Source organism: Arachis hypogaea, chromosome 2 (assembly GCF_003086295.3).
Source record: "Arachis hypogaea cultivar Tifrunner chromosome 2, arahy.Tifrunner.gnm2.J5K5, whole genome shotgun sequence".
In the NCBI taxonomy this organism is placed as follows: domain Eukaryota; kingdom Viridiplantae; phylum Streptophyta; class Magnoliopsida; order Fabales; family Fabaceae; genus Arachis; species Arachis hypogaea.
Window position 1 is genome coordinate 28485915 of NC_092037.1, and position 4327 is coordinate 28490241.

The window sequence follows — 4327 nt, forward strand, 5'->3', positions numbered from 1 at the left end:
TCCCAATACCTTGCTACAGAAGGTGGTAAGTTCACTGCCACCAATGCTGAGCTTCTCCAGCCAGTTGATAAATAGCAAACTCCACCAATTGATCTTTGAATACATGTTGCGCTTGTAATTCTCTAAACCAGTTGTCAGCTTCCGTCGGATTAGCCGATCCTCTAAAGGTAGAAAGATTAACCTTTAGAAAGGTTGCCAAAGTCATCGGACTTTTAGCTAGGCTTCCTCCATATCCATTACCATTTCCATTCATTCTCTCCATCGCTTGACTTGTAGCCGCCATATTAGCTTGCATAGTGTTGACAAGTTAGGTCATTGCTGCCAGAAATTTGGCCTGATGGCCAGTAGAAGCAAATCCCTCATTCTCTCTCTGTCCTCGACCCCATCCACGAGTTGTCATTTCGGGTCCTATCCACACAAAACAAGTGATATCAAGGTGATCAGTCTCAATATCTCAGGTCAAGTACATCAATTTTCTAAAATTATAATCATGAACTTCATGCTAAACATATCAATTAGATATCCTAAATAGCATAGACATAATTCAGAGTATGCATTGAAGCATAAGCAGCCATCCCTCAGGCTCACAAGGACAAACTGCTCTGATACAATAATGTAACACCCTAATATTCAAATTCTTATATTCGAGTCATATGTCATCGATAATAAGGTGGTCCGACTCTCAAGGTAGATTAAAATACATACATACATACATACATATATATATATATATATATATATATATATATATATATATATATGATGAACGGATTTTTGATGGTTTAGAATTTCACTAATAAATCCTCGTTGCAAGTATAGCTTCTAAACCAATTAAAATCCTTTCATACAAAAAGTTGGTTGCCACAAGTAACAAATCCTATAAAAATAATAACCGAAGTATTCAAACCTCGGGTCGTTGGCGCACGAAATTGTGATCTCAATGGCGCCAACAACTTGGTACGCACAATTGTAATATCACTCTTTTTCACAACTTCGCACAACTAACCAACAAGTGCACTGGGTCGTCCAAGTAATAAACCTTATGTGAGTAAGGGTCGATCCCACGGAGATTATCGGCTTGAAGCAAGCTATGGTCACCTTGTAAATCTCAGTCAGGCGGATTCAAATGGTTATAGAGTTTTGATAATTAAAAGATAAATAAAACATAAAATAAAGATAGAAAAACCTATGTAAATCATTGGTGGGAATTTCAGATAAGCGTATGAAGATGCTTTATCCCTTTTGAATCTCTGCTTTCCTACTGCCTTCATCCAATCCTTCATACTCCTTTCTATGGCAAGCTGTTTGTAGGGGATCACCGTTGTCAATGGCTACCATCCATCCTCTCAGTGAAAATGGTCCAGCTACGGGTTATTGATGAGCGGATAATTTATACGCTTTTTGGCATTGTTTTTAGTATGTTTTTAGTATGATCTAGTTAGTTTTTAGTATATTTTTATTAGTTTTTAGTTAAAATTCACTTTTCTGGACTTTACTATGAGTTTGTGTGTTTTTCTGTGATTTCAGGTATTTTTTGGCTGAAATTGAGGGTCTTGAGCAAAAATCTGATTCAGAGACTGAAAAGGACTGCAGATGCTGTTGGATTCTGACCTCCCTGAACTTGAAGTGGATTTTCTGGAGCTACAGAAGCCCAATTGGCGCGATCTCAATGGCGTTGGAAAGTAGACATCCTGGGCTTTCCAGAAATATATAATAGTCCATACTTTGCCCGAGATTTGATGGCCCAAACTGGCGTGGCAAATTAGCCTCAGAAATTCCAGCGTTTAACGCTGGAACTGGCATAAAACTTGGAGTTAAACGCCCAAACTGGCATGAAAGCTGGCGTTTAACTCCAGAAAGAGTCTCTACACGAAAATGCTTCAATGCTCAGCCCAAGCACACACCAAGTGGGCCCGGAAGTGGATTTTTATGTCATTTACTCATTTCTGTATACCCTAGGTTACTAGTTCACTATTAATAGGATCTTTTGACATTGTATCTGGACCTCATGACACTTTACATGTTTCTTTGTGTACTTTCCATGGCATGAGTCTCTAAACCCCATGGTTGGGGGTGAGGAGCTCTGCTGTGTCTTGATGGATTGATGCAATTACTACTATTTCTTATTCAATCATGCTTGCTTCCATTCTAAGATATTACTTGTTCTTAAACCGGATGAATGTGATGATCCGTGACAATCATTATCATTCTCAACTATGAACGTGTGCCTGACAACCACCTCCGTTCTACCTTAGATTAAGTAGATATCTCTTGGATTCTTTAATTAGAATCTTCGTGGTATAAGCTAGAACTGATGGCGGCATTCAAGAGAATCCGGAAGGTCTAAACCTTGTCTGTGGTATTCTGAGTAGGATTCAAGGATTGAATGACTGTGACGAGCTTCAAACTCCTGAAGGCGGGGCGTTAGTGACAAACGCAAAAGAATCACTGGATTCTATTCCGGCCTGATTGAGAACCGACAGATGGATAGTCGTGCTGTGACAGGGTTCGTTGAACATTTCCACTGAGAGGATGGGAGGTAGCCACTGACAACGGTGAAACCCTTGCATACAGCTTGCCATGGAAGGAGCCTTGCGTGTTTGAAGAAGAAGACAGTAGGAAAGCAGAGATTCAGAAGATGGAGCATCTCCAAAACCTCAACCTATTCTCTATCACTGCAAAACAAGTACTTAGTTCATGTTTTTTTTACTTTTCACAATCAATCCTGATAATTTCTGATATCCTGACTATGATTTACAAGATAACCATAGCTTGCTTCAAGCCGACAATCTCCGTGGGATCGACCCTTACTCACGTAAGGTATTACTTGGACGACCCAGTGCACTTGCTGGTTAGTTGTGCGGGGTTGCAAAAGTGTGATTGCAATTTCGTGCACCAAGTTTTTGGCGCCGTTGCCGGGGATTGTTCGAGTTTGGACAACTGACGGCTTATCTTGTTGCTTAGATTAGGACTGTTTTATTTTTGTTGGTTTAGAGTCTTTTAGTTGAGTCTAGTTTCATATTTTAAGTTTGGTGTCAATTGCATGCTTTTATTTTTCTTTTAATTTTCGAATTTGCATGTCCTTAGTCCCTTTTTGATCCTTAAAAATTCTAAGTTTGGTGTCCTCTTTGTGTTTTTCCTTTAAAATTTTCGAAAATTTGTGTTTGATTTTCTAAAAATTTTAAGTTTGGTGTCATTTTGTTGTTTTTCTCTTTCCTCATTTCAAAAATCAAATCTTTTTCAAAAAAATTTTTCAATCATATCTTTCTAATTGCTAATCTCAAAATCTTTTTAATTAACTAATTGATTCAGTCTTCAATTTGCTTTGATCTTATTTTCTTTTAATTTTCGAATTTTTTATTTTATTTTCCTTTTGTTTTTATTTTATTTTTCGGTTAATTCAAAAAAAAAATAAAAATATTTTTATCTATTTGCAATCCATATCATTTCCCTTTATCCATTATGGACCTAAGTGGGATTGATCAGTCCAGAAGGACTCTGGGGTCATATGCTAACCCTATTACAGCTGCATATGGGAGTAGCATCTGTGCACCTCCCATCAAAGCAAGCAGCTTTGAGCTAAATCCTCAACTCATTATCATAGTGCAGCAAAATTGCCAGTATTCCGGTCTACCACAGGAAGAACCTACTGAGTTTCTGGCACATTTCTTACAAATTGCTGACACAGTACATGATAAAGAGGTGGATCAGGATGTCTACAGACTATTACTATTTCCGTTTACTGTAAAAGATCAAGCTAAGAGGTGGTTGAATAACCAACCTACAGCAAGCATAAAGACATGGAAACAGTTATCAGACAAATTCCTGAATCACTTTTACCCTCTAAAGAGGATGACATAGCTAAGGCTGGACATCCAAGGCTTTAAACAAGAGGATAATGAATCCCTTTATAACGCCTGGGAGAGGTATAGAGGTATGCTAAGAAAATGCCCCTCTGAAATGTTTTCAGAGTGGGTACAGTTAGACATCTTCTACTATAGGCTTACAGGAAAAGCTCAGATGTCCTTAGACCACTCAGCTGGTGGATCTATACACATGAGGAAGACAATTGAAGAGGCTCAAGAGCTTATAGACACTGTTGCTAGAAACCAATATTTGTACTCTAGCAATGAGTTCTCTCCAAAAGAGGAAGTCATGACAGTAGTCACTGATCCTAATCCTCAAGAACAGATGATTGAGCTTAATCAACAATTGCTCCTGATGACAGAATAGTTAGCAGAATTTAAAGAGATGCTCCATGAAACTAAAGTTGCTAACAAGAACATAGAACTGTAGTTGAATCAAGCAAAACAGCAAATATCGAAAC